The 13810-nt window shown below is 35.4% G+C and overlaps 1 pseudogene across 1 annotated transcript; it reads left to right on the forward strand.

Moving 5' to 3' along the window:
- The first annotated feature begins 788 nt into the window (after positions 1-788).
- Positions 789-12826, forward strand: LOC144576055 (MADS-box transcription factor 51-like; annotated as a pseudogene). Its single transcript, XR_013518595.1, has 5 exons — positions 789-984; positions 10873-10963; positions 12066-12130; positions 12217-12313; positions 12638-12826. The product of XR_013518595.1 is annotated as an MADS-box transcription factor 51-like (transcript).
- The last annotated feature ends 984 nt before the right edge of the window (positions 12827-13810 follow it).

Here is a 13810-nt window from a genome sequence, read left to right on the forward strand (position 1 = left end):
CATGTCTCATATTTTTATTATCATTTTCAAATTCTAAATATCATGTCTCATATTTTTATTATCAGTTTCAAATTCCAAACTATTTAATCTCAACCGTTCAACATAAGTTCCATATAAAAATGTAACTGAAAATTAAATTTTATATATTTTTTAAAAAAAAATTATAACTTTTTTGATAGATAGAAAATCACTGTTTTGAAAACAGTAAATTCAGAACAATCCATCCAAAAACAGTACTTAAAATTCTGTTCTAACTTGTACCGTTGTACGAGATGATGTGGGCTACGCGTCTCTACCAAACATATATTCGTTTCGCTGCATTGGCAAATTCCAAATTAATTAAGTTTTTCGTGAGAGATGCACCAAGCGATAAACAATATCAAACTCTACTATATATATATATATATTGCATTGCACACGTGGTATAAATCCGTCTTCTGATCATGTGGTATAAATTTCCTTTCCTATCGAACACACTATAAATTAATACTTGTAGCTAGCTTTATCGGTTAGAATTAAATATAAAAATTAAGATACTGCCCGCCCGCCCGCCCGGATATGGATATGGATATCGAAAAGAAAAGAAAAGAAAAGAAAAGAAAAGAAAAGAAAAGAATTAATTAATGTGGGACCCCCTTTCTCCTCTCCTCTCCACACAGACGACGCAATTAAACCCTAGATATATAGGTTTCCTATATAGCTACTTCCACTTCTATTTGAGATCGATCCTCGAGCTAGCTAGCTAGCTAGTTTAATTGAAAGTGAAACTATATATATAAGTGCATGTGATGATGAGAAAGAGGGGAAAAGTGGAGCTGAGGCGGATCGAGGATAGGACAAGTCGGCAGGTGAGGTTCTGCAAGCGCCGGAGTGGCCTAGCCTCTTCAAGAAAGCCTTCGAGCTCGCCGTTTTGTGCGATGCTCATCAGGTGGCACTCCTCGTCTTCTCTCCCTCTGGCAAGCTCTACGAGTACTCTTCCTCCAGGTACGTACACGTACGTGCTATATATATATATATTTTTTATTATTTTTCTTTCTAATTAATTACTAACTTCAGTAAGCTAGCTGTTTCTGAAATGGCGTGCTGTAGACCTGTAGTGCGCCGCTGTTTTTCTGAAATAGACACACACATACGAGTACACGTGTTGTTGCATGCTTCCAACTTTTGAGACACTTCTACACTTGGGAGCTTTATTTATGGAGCTGATATATATATATAGATACGAGCTGATGAATTTTTTGAGCTGTTAATTTCTAGAGTTCATGCGTGCTTCGTTTTTTTTCTTCCTGAATTAATTAAAGTGGAAGTGTGAAACCCCTAGCCTCCTATTATTTTAACTAAAATTTGGCTTAATTTTTGTAACTTGTTACGTGCAATGTGAACACTCGATTACAAACTAGTTGTTACGTACATAAGATAAGATATATATGAGTGTAAATTTCTTTGTTGATATCTATCAGCTGTCCTGTCCATTTTAAATTTAGGAAATGTTGATATTAAAGTAATAAGTTGTTAAAAAAGAAAAAAGAAATAATTAAGAGCTTTGGTTTAGGACGCCATCTATCTTATCTTATGAGATAGGTGACTAGCTAGCTAGCTAGGTGAGATAAGAGATGAGCAAATTAATCGATCAGATTTTGATTCTCACATTAATTCTTCATATATATATAATGTGCCCTTTTAATTAGTGAAGGATCATAATTTGGTTAGGGCGGATAAAGTTCACTAGGGGTGAGATAATTAATCAACTAGAACTCTAGAAGGATAACCTTAATTAATTATTCTGCTTATGATACTAATTGGTAACAAGTCTTTGATCAATAGGTTTCGACCTACGTACCGTATGATATATATATATGAGGCGTTATTGACACACCATAGGACAAGCTTGAATTGTCGTGGTAGAAATCGAACATCATGGTGTTGACATACGTGGAATATTGTTAATTTAACATTGGGTTAATTTATTGTAAAATAATTATGTGTTGTACATTGTCAATTTTATCCTCAATCAGAAGTAATTAGTATAGTTTAGACTATATTGAATATTAATGTGTACAACTTAGAATATATTTTTTATATTAATGACAACCTAAATGAAAATTACTAATGACTAGGCAATTCCCAATAGCTTGGTTATATTGGCATTTTGGTTCTAGGATTCCTGAACTCACTTTTGTCATTTCAATGGACAAGTGTGATGGACTTTGGGAATAAGAACATAATCAAAGGAGTATTTGAAGTTAGTTTGGAAGATCAAATCAGTGACAGTAGCTCTAACGCTTTAGGGAGACATGCATGAATTAAGGTATGCTTCCGTTTCTATACTCAACACTACTGATGGTCAACGGAGCGAAAATGGTTTTCATACCATAACAATAGAATTCTTCGAGGAAATTCCCATGATCAACCAACTTGACTTCAGGTTAGGTCTAAGCAGCTTCATGCATGTCTTTTATCCGGGTGAAAAGGTGTGAATCCAAAAATTTTAAAAATCAACTTTTTCTACTGAATCATATATCGAATAGTTATTTTAACACTATCCATCTCAATCTAAATTTTTAAATTATCCTTAACAACGAAAGATGTGATAGAACTTGGGCAAGGTGATCATGTGGTAGTGCATTGAGATAGGGATGAAACGAGCTGTTTCAATTATCCTTAACAATTCACAGATAAAATTAATCTGTCATGAATGCATATCAACGGATTGACAAACATCACTTCTTAAGACTAGAGCATAAGGTGAAATCTAGTTAGTCGGTTTTGAAACCAATCACAAAGTAGTTCTGAAGAAGTCGTTCGTGCTCCAATCATGCATCACATTTTTATCTCCTTTTTTAAAGTCTAAACAATCGATCCGAACCGCTCCACACGATATCCATATTAAAGTGTGTTTGGAGACCAAATTTGATATTTTTCTGAAATTGTTTAATATTTTTTAGATAGGTAGAAAATCACTATTTTTCGAAATATTCTTTACCATCCAAATACAGTGGTTTTGTACATATATAAAAGTTAGTAAAAAAAGTTCCAAAAAATAGAAATTTGGTCTTCAAGTACATTTTAATATGAAGATCATGTTGAGCAGTTTGAATCGACTGTTTGCATTTCAAAAACGGAGATAAGGATGTGACGCATGATTGGGGCACGTAAATTAGAGATAGAATTTACGTGCTCAAGACAAGTTCGCAACATCATCCGCCTACCAAGACGTTACAAAATGAGATGTAATATGCCCTTTGAATGGGTTGGTCTGGAAACTCAAAGTACCACACAAAGTACGATTGCGATTCAAGATAGGTTACTCACGCTATGTCTTGAGAATGTGAGGATGTATTGTCGAGGCGGGCTGCCATTTTTGTCCTGATAGGTTGTGGGGACAAGTCATATTCTATACTCATGCTCCTACTCGATAGGATTCTGGAGTATATTTCTTCATTAATTTTTAGGCATGGCTTCGCACCGGATTTCCACAACATTGCCATAGTATTTGATATGTGGTGGATTCCGAGGAAAAATGTTGGAACTACAAGTTGACACGTGTAGTTAGTGTCACACCGGATCTACAAGTCCTGTTGGATTGATTGATATCATTGCTGGATTATTACCATGCTTACCTTGATTGATTTGCTGCTGCAATTGGATGATTATTACTATGTTTGGTTGATTGATTGATCAAATACCATGTTTGGTTATTTCCTAAATAAGAGAACGTGTACAACTTGGGTTATAAATCTAAGTTCCTCTATGCAGAAAAAAATTAAGAAAGAAAAATACAATTTAGTGTTGAGTGAGTTGTAATCAGAAATTATTATGAAATAAAAGAGTGTGTGTGTGTCTTGATCCATGGAGTGCGCTATAGGCGATACCACGTTAAAATCTCTGTGTTTGCTTGATCAATTATCTGTGATGATGTTATAATTTTGTCATGGTATCAGAGCAGGGATTCTAGGTCCGAACGTGTTCGACTAATCTTGCCGAAACCACAAAAACCAACCCGCAATTTCTGTCATTGAAACAATGGCAGAGAAGCCACCTGAAAAACCCCTTCCAACCATTGAATTAGGAGATCCTTCAACTACTACCGCTCTCTTAGAAAAATTAACTCAACTCCTCATCCTACAACAAACATCCCCTAGCACTACACCCTCAACCGAAGGATCTGCACTACCTATTTCCGTGAAACTAGATGGTACAAATTATGGGCTGTGGTCTCAGGTGGTAGAGATGCACATCAAAGGACGAGATAAGTTGAGACATATCACCGGCATCCCGAACCAACCGCTGCCAACAGATCCACTATATCGAAAGTGGGGTATTGATGACTCAATTGTGAAGGGATGGCTCATTAATTCGCTTGAACCAAGGTTAATTGGCAATTTCATCCGTTTCCCAACTGCAAAAGATGTTTGGGACGCAATAGCTACAACATTCTTCGACGGCAATGATGCATCTCTTGTGTATGATTTGAACAAGAGGGTTGCAAAACTCAAGCAAGAAGGGGGGCCAGTTGAAGGATACTATAGCAAGTTGCAAACCCTTTGGCGGGAGATAGATTTTCGACGTCCTAATCCGATGGAGTACTCCAGCGACATCGAGAAATTCAACTCTTATATTCAAGAGAGCAGGGTATACACTTTTCTAGACGGACTTGACGATTGTCTCGACAACGTGAGAGCTGATGTGCTTCAAATGAAACCATTTCCCACTGTCGAACAAGCCTTTGCACGAGTTCGAAGGGAAGAGATGCGTCAGATGGTGATGGTGAAGGGAGACGAGGTGGGCAACAATCCGATGGCCTTAGTCTCCCGTGACTACAAGCTAGCTGAGGTAAATTTGACCCTTACTAAAACAGGACCGAAGAATAATCTGACTTGCACTCATTGTGGGGGTTTAAAGCATACCAGAGAAAATTGTTTTAAGTTGGTTGGATATCCCGATTGGTGGAAAGAACAGAAAAAGAAGAAACAAGATGGTCAAAAAGGGCGTGCAATTGTCGCAGCTCAAGGTAATGTTTCAATTTCTGAAAATAATTGTGAGTTTCAAAATTTGCAAAAATGGGTGATTGATTCTGGAGCAACTGACCATATGACCTTTTCAGAAAAAGACCTCATAAACATTACTGGACCTAGGAAGAATGAGATTCTAAATGCAAACGGAATTTCTTATCCAGTAAAAGGAACTGGAGATGTACCCATTTCTCAAAATATAACTCTTAGGAATACCCTATTTGTTCCATCGTTGTCTACAAGACTGATATCGGTTAGTCAGATTACAGAGGAATTGAACTGTGCAGTCTTAATGTTTCCTGAATTTTGTATCTTCCAGGATGTTCTGACGAGGGAGATTATTGGGCGTGGTACTAAGCGGGGAGGATTGTATTACTTGGACAACTCAAAAATGGGACATACATGTATTGCTAGAAGTGAATCCGAAAGTTTGAAAAACAAAGTTTGGTTATGGCATAGGAGACTTGGGCATCCCTCATTTGGGTACATGAGAAAATTATCCCCTACGTTATTTTTGGGTTTAAATAATGAAGATTTTGTTTGTGAAACATGTATTAAGGCCAAGAGCCATTGTGCAACTTATCCTGATAGCTTTAATAAAAGTCTTATTCCTTTTGATTTAATTCATACCGATGTTTGGGGTCCATGCCCAGTTGTGTCTAAATCTGGTTGTAGATGGTTTATCCTTTTTACTTATGATTGTACTCGTATGACATGGCTTTATCTTCTCAAGTCCAAAGATGAAGTACCAAACGTGTTCAAAGTTTTTTACAAAATGATAAAAACACAATTTGAGAAAGAAATAAAGGTGGTAAGAAGTGATAATGGTAGGGAGTACATTAACAAAAATCTACAAGAATTTTTTAAAGACAATGGCATAGTACATGAAACCTCTTGTGTAGGAACACCCCAACAAAATGGAATTGCAGAACGAAAAAATAGACATATCCTTGAAACCGCTAGATCACTTCTATTCGAAAATAATGTACCACAAATTTTTTGGGATAATGTTGTTTCCACTGCTATCTATTTGATCAACCGGACTCCTACAAAAACCAACCAATTCAAAACCCCGTTACAAAGTTTAGCTGATCATGTAAACATTCTGTCTATCCTAAACTTGTCCCCAAAAATATTTGGATGTACCGTGTATGTTCATGTCCAAAAGAATTTTCGTTCCAAAGTAGAACCTTGTGCCGAAAAGTGTTTTCTTGGGTTTCGGGTCACAACAAAAAGGGTATAAATGTTATAATCCTTCCACTCGGAAATTCTACACAACAATGGATGTAACTTTCCTTGAAACAGAACCTTATTTTAATAAACACCAAGTTCCCGTTCAGGGGGAAACAGAGTATGAACCAGAATTGTTGTTTAGTGAGTTAATGGGCCCAAGTTGTGATCATATGAATTCGGTCACAAACCGAACCCAGTCAGCCAAAGAAACAGAGCCAAATCATGCTGAAACAGACCCAAACCTAGCAGAAAACCAAAACAGAGCATATTCAGAAACGGAGCTGAATCATGCTGAAACAGAACCAAACCTAGTAGAAAACCGAAACATAGCACATTCAGAAACAGAGCCTTGTGCAGAACCTAAAATTTCAGAAACAGAGCTGAATCATGCTGAAACAGAACCAAACCCAGCAGAAATCCAAAACAGAGCACATTCAGAAACAGACCCTTGTGCAGAACCTGAAATTTCAGAAACTGACCTAGTCAGAAACAGAACCGAAACAGAGCATAGTGCAGAGTCTCCTGGAGTTAACATCTGGATTGAACTGGATATGAGTAATGCAGAAGTAATACAATCTGAACCGCAACCACATGGCCCGAAGTCTCCCGGAGATATTCATGAGGTAAATCCATAGAACTCAAATTCTATTATACAATCTAGGTTACCACCAAGAACCAATAGAGGTAAACCACCAAAACGGTACATTAATGAAAACAGAACAAACAACGAAAATAACTACCCTATTGCAAATTACACAACAACTGACCGACTCTCTGACCCCTTGAGAAGTTTTGCCCATCAAGTCTCTTCGGTAGTTGTACCAGAAAGGGTAGAGGAGGCTATTAAAGATCCAAAATGGGTAGAAGCAATGGAAATAGAAATGGATGCACTAGAAAAAAACCAAACTTGGAAGTTAATGGATTTACCCGAGGGAAAGAAAACTGTGGGATGTAAATGGGTCTACTTTATAAAGTACAATGTAGAGGGAAAAATTGAGAGATATAAAGCACGACTCGTGGCCAAAGGATATACCCAGACATATGGAATTGATTTCCAAGAAACTTTCTCACCAGTTGCTAAACTAAATACTGTGCGAGTTCTCTTATCCCTTGCAGCAAATTTCGATTGGCCATTACACCAATTTGATGTAAAGAATGCCTTCCTACATGGTGATCTAAAAGAAGAGATTTACATGGATCTTCCACCTGGGTACCAATGTTCTGAAAGAAAACAGAAAGTGTGCAAATTAGAGAGGTCCTTGTATGGCTTGAAACAATCTCCTAGAGCATGGTTTGGTAGGTTTTGCAGTGCAATGAAGGGGTATGAGTACGAACAAAGCAACTGCGATCACACTCTGTTCTTTAAACGGAACCAAGGTAAACTCACAGTTCTAATCATATATGTGGATGATATGATTATTACAGGTAATGATCATGAGGAGATCAAATTGCTAGAGACAAAACTGTCTAAAGAATTTGAAATGAAAGATTTGGGTGGCTTGAAATACTTTCTAGGAATTGAAGTAGCTCGGAGTAACAAAGGTATTTTCCTATCTCAAAGGAATTATATTCTCGACCTACTTGCTGAGGTTGGAATGCTAGAGTGCAAACCAGCTGACACACCAATGATCCAAAATCACAAGTTGGGGTTAGATCCGAATCAGAGTCCAGCCAACAGAGAAAGGTACCAAAGGTTAGTTGGAAAATTGATTTATTTATCTCATACAAGACCTGACATAGCTTATGCAGTGAGTATTGTCAGCCAATTCATGCATTCTCCAAGTGAAGAACATATGGAGGCGGTAATTAGGATTCTTAGGTACCTAAAAGGCGCCCCTGGAAGAGGGATAATGTTTAAGAAACATGGACATCTCAAAATAGCTGGCTATACCGACGCAGATTGGGCTGGAAGTGTGAGTGACCGGAAGTCAACGGCTGGTTACTTCACATTTGTGGGTGGAAACCTAGTTACTTGGAGAAGTAAGAAACAAAATGTGGTAACCTTGTCCAGTGCCGAAGCAGAATTTAGAGGAGTGGTAAAAGGTATTTGTGAATTATTGTGGTTACAAAGACTTTTAACCGAACTTGGTTTTGAACCAACTAGTGAAATGAAATTGTTTTGTGATAACAAGACTGCGATAGACATCTCTCATAACCCAGTACAGTATGACAGAACAAAGCACATTGAAGTAGGTAGGCACTTTATCAGAGAGAAAATAGACTCAAAGATCATTGAAATTCCGTTTGTAAGGTCGGGTGAGCAGCTAGCAGACATGTTAACCAAAGCTGTATCAAGCAAGGTGTTTAATGAGTCTCTGTGCAAATTGGGTATGATCGATATTTACGTGCCAACTTGAGGGGGGATGTTGGAACTACAAGTTGACACGTGTAGTTAGTGTCACACCGGATCTACAAGTCCTGTTGGATTGATTGATATCATTGCTGGATTATTACCATGCTTACCTTGATTGATTTGCTGCTGCAATTGGATGATTATTACTATGTTTGGTTGATTGATTGATCAAATACCATGTTTGGTTATTTCCTAAATAAGAGAACGTGTACAACTTGGGTTATAAATCTAAGTTCCTCTATGCAGAAAAAAATTAAGAAAGAAAAATACAATTTAGTGTTGAGTGAGTTGTAATCAGAAATTATTATGAAATAAAAGAGTGTGTGTGTGTCTTGATCAGTGGAGTGCGCTATAGGCGATACCACGTTAAAATCTCTGTGTTTGCTTGATCAATTATCTGTGATGATGTTATAATTTTGTCAAAAAACATGGCACAACAAGAAAGAGGTTTATTGGACACTCTATGGGCATCAGGGTGTTGGGCGTTGTGGCCAGAGCATAATAGGAGACTATTCACGGGACAGAGTAAGACGATGATGAATCTTGTCAACCACACCGCATTAGAAATTTCAAATTGGCACAGAAACATATAGGCGAGCCTGATTAAAAAATATATGTCACTAGAGTGGAGGAGGAGATCTTTATTATATATACTTATATGTACCTTGTAAATAATTAGCTAATTTTTTCTGTAAATAACTTTTTCTTAATCAATGAAAATGTCAGTTTTCACTAACTTTAAAAAGAAAAATAGTGATAGAATTTGGAGATAATTAACGGGAAGTAATTGATGAGGACATTCATGATATTTACTTGCGATAGGATTGTTTTAGAGGTTTTAGGAGAGGACAAATATAACTAAATATCCTATTAATTATTGTATGCAATAAGCATGCATGAATAAATTTTCTATATGTTTTGTGATGGTAGTAATTAATTTAATTTCTTATGTTGAAAGAAGGGCTGTGTACCAATCTAGTAAATCATTGGCTACATTTAGAGCCTCACCTCATTTCTTTGGTTAATTGCTCAATTTATAAGTTTGCTTTAGATATGATGCAGCATTTTTCACATCTTATGTATAACCGGTGGAACCAGGGCCTTTAACAGTTCTAGCTACATTTTTTTTTTTTGAGAAAAGAACAAGGATCTAGTCCCTGTTTCATTGAGTTCTAGCTATAGGTATTAAAGCTTATTTAGATGATAGAGCGACAATTAATTTTCTAGTTCAATTGGAAATATTCTGATAGATAGGCAGTTAATTTGGTATTTTTATTTATCAAAGCCCGTAGGCATGCATACAACACCCACAACACACACTCTCTATTTGTGCGTCCTGCAAAATTTGAACCTAGCTAGGTTCTTCTGTAGACTGTAGGAGAACATATACCTTAGTCAGCTGAACTATATATCTAGCACTAGGCATGCAGTTAATTTGTTATTATGCTTGTGCATATCTTGCACTATGCTTTCGTTACAATATTTTTTTTCCTTTTCCATTATGCTTTCGTTACAATATTTTGTGTCCAATGGTTTCTATGCCGTCTGCTTCGTTTTAAGATCTGTGTACATTCGTTTCAATATTTGTGCAAATCAAGCACACACACAGATCATAAAGCAAATCAGACGGCATAAAAGCCTATCGGACACTCTTTTCCCCGTTATATACTGTTCATGTATTTGTATTTCCATTTACAGGGACTTGCAAGTACTCTGTGCTCTACAAGAGAGTCTTTGAATTTATATTTGAGTTTCAATTTTAACAAGAAGTATTCATACAGTAGTTATTGTGGAGTACTTTCTTTTTTTTAAATAAAGGGTAAATTTCGCTGGAGGTCACTAAACTTTGTTATTTGTCACGAATTGGTCACTCAACTTTGATTTGTCCCTTTTGAGTCACTCAACTTTGTTATTTGTTCCAATCAAGTCACTCAACGTTTTCCATCCAAATTTTTAACGGAATATGCTAATTCCGTTAGTTTTTTGGATGGAATATGCTAATTCCGTTAAAATTTTGGATGGAATGGGTATATTCCGTTAATTTTTTGGACGGAATAGGAATATTCCGTTAAAAATTTGGATGGAAAACGTTGAGTGACTTGATTGGAACAAATAACAAAGTTGAGTGACTCAAAAGGGACAAATCAAAGTTGAGTGACCAATTCGTGACAAATAACAAAGTTTAGTGACCTCCAGCGAAATTTACCCTTAAATAAATTATTATAATTTCTGCCTAAATAATTTTGTCCTGGGGTATTGCTTTGGTCAATCCAGCATTGACGCCACATACAACCGGTACAAGCAATATATGCAAGTTGAAGGTGCTGCTAAAGAAAATATAGACAAAGATACTGGAGATTTGCAGGTATGTTGTTATAAATTGTGTTATCTTGTAATGTTTGATATGGAGAAATTTTTATTTTTATTTTGCTTATACCTTATCAAATTGTAAATTTGGGGCCTGAAGAAATTTTTACCTGTAGATTTGGGTTTTTCTAGAAGATAATACTAATTTTCTTGGTTTAGAAAGTTTGAAAACCATACATATATAGTGCTGCTGCGTTTTACAACTCGGGATATAGCTGTTATTTTTTAAAAGTTTGGGTATACGAACAAAAATTATTCTAATGTTTTAAGCAATTTATGCAAGTTGGAGATGCTAAAAAGAAAAAATATATATGTATGAAGATACTGATGATTTGCTGGTATATTATTATAAATTACATCGTCTTGTATTGTTTGGCATGAAAGAAATTATATTTTTACATTTCCTGATATAAAATCAAATTTTAAATTTGGGCCTGAAGATATTCCACATGTAAAAAAGTCCGGGGGTATACAAATCAAAATTTTGTATAGTATATCTAGTTTGCAATTACCAAAGCAAACCCTGGAAAACATAAAAAGGAAATTCATGAAGTCAAGCAAATTGAATTCTAATTAGTTTAGGTCAAATTGTAAAATGTCTCCAAAGTTGAGGACTTGACAGTTTTCTTTTCTTTTTTCCAGCTGTGTTAAGTTCTATTGGCAAAACACTATCTTACCACCGAGTTCGGCTAGTATAATATCGGTGTCATATGATAGTAACTTCAAAATCAATTAAATAGACTTCAAATGACTAATCTAAACTGTTCAATCCGATTTATTTTATAAGTGATGTGTTTATATATAATTTTTTTTTTATATTTTCGTGTTATTTTAGTAACAAATCAAGCGGTAAAAATGTTGAAAAATGAATGTATTAAAATTAATTTAAAAACTCATACATTTAACCGCTTGACTTGATACTAAATAAATTCAAAAAATTATAAATTTTGATGTAAACACACAACTAATAAAGTAGATCAATTTAAACAGTTTGGAATCACCGTTTGAAGTCGGTTCAATAGATTTTGGAGTAGGATGTTATATATGCTGAAATGTGAGACTCCTTACCACCATATAAATTATTTATTTTGCTATTGCAGATTAATTGTGAAGATGCTTCCACCTCGACCAAGTTCCATAATCTAATTAGTGATTTTTCTCGCTGGTACAATAAATCTTCATTTTTCTAGAAAAAAATAAATGATGATAGCTTAAATCAAGTTTAATTTATATGAAATAATTGTTATGGAGGTCAAGCTATACAAATATAAATGAGATGGATGGTAGAGAATTAGATGAGTTTGGTGCCACTTTATTGGAGGCTTCTAGACAAATCAAACATAGAAAGGTAAGTCACTGCCAGACTTCTCTTAATTATTTGCATATTAATTATTCACAAATAGAACTGATGTATGCATGCTATGTAATTTGCATATGTCATAAGTTAATTGTTTACCTTTTCAAAAAATATACATAAGTTATTGTATAATTACTTTGTATTTGTAATTGTGAAAATTAATTGGAGAGCAATGACAATTCCTTTGTATTGAAAATTTGAACTATTCATAGCGGTCCAAATTCCAAATCTAGGACAAAAGTAAAATAAATTTTAGGCATAAAAAAAAAATGACCTTTTTCTTGTGATATTTGTTTCGGTTGGGGGAGGAAACAGACCGCACTGGAAGGGAGAGGAGCGGGAGAAAATATAGACGAAGCAACTAGCTCACAATGAGGTGGCACCTCTCTTGGATTGACACGTTTGTATGTGTGAAACCATTTTCTGCCACGTGGAGGGTGGATCGCTCACTTTCCTACAGGCCGAAAGTTTCATCGTGCAATTTTTTTTTGGATAAAATGCAAAAAAAAAAAAAAAAAAAAAAACACTCAAGTCTCTGTTCCGAAGATGTTTCTGCTTAAATTTGCTTTAATTTCTTTTCTTTTTTTTCAAAATAGTTTTGGTGCTTAAATCTCCCTTTAAGCACATTAATAGCATCAAAATAAGTCGCTAAAACAAACAATTTTTGAACAAGTGCATAAATTAATTACTACTGTATATTTACTGATCCCCTTTAAAGTTTCCTTTGAGATTCATGATGGAAGTTGGTAGCTATCCCTCGTCAAAGCCCCTTTACAAATTTAGATAAACGTTGTACATTAATTTATATATATGTATGCTTCAATTCAATTCTGCTCTTTTAGAATTTGTTTTGACAACTCTAATATGTTACCTTACTGTCTAATGGTGTCACCAATTTAATCACTATTCACTAATGATCAATCTTATTTCCAGTCATCCTACTCGGGCACCATCAATGTTTCACATATAAATTTGTTTAAAATCAAAGAAGAGATTCGCAAAATGATAGTTAAGATTCAAAAATAAGTGACCGAAATAAATAATCAAACAAGTACCAAAAAATGTGGGCTTTAGTATATAGGCCCAACACAGAGCCTGCGTTTACCAATTAGTATTAATTGTATTACCATCACACCGACCCATTATACGGCAGCGAATTAAGGCGTTCAAATGCACATCGGACCAAGTCTGGTTCAATGGGCATATCCACCGTCCAATCTTGCGTCAAAATTCGTGCCCATCAACCTGTGATGGTCTTGTGAAATGCTTTTGATTCCTCAAGAGTCAAGATCCAATACCATGTTACCAGTTGTGTCCTTCTAATGAGAAAACTTTTCCGCTAAGTTTCAGCATATTGATTCTCAGTTAAGAGGAATTAATGACATAATTTTAGGTAATTGTCTTATTTTGTCTCTATAACACTTATTATTTGTATTATTAGACAGTTTAGAGCAATTAATAAGATAAAGTTCAGGTAATTCTTTTTTT

The sequence above is a fragment of the Carex rostrata genome, chromosome 25 (genome assembly GCF_964058835.1).
Source record: "Carex rostrata chromosome 25, lpCarRost1.2, whole genome shotgun sequence".
Lineage (NCBI taxonomy): Eukaryota > Viridiplantae > Streptophyta > Magnoliopsida > Poales > Cyperaceae > Carex > Carex rostrata.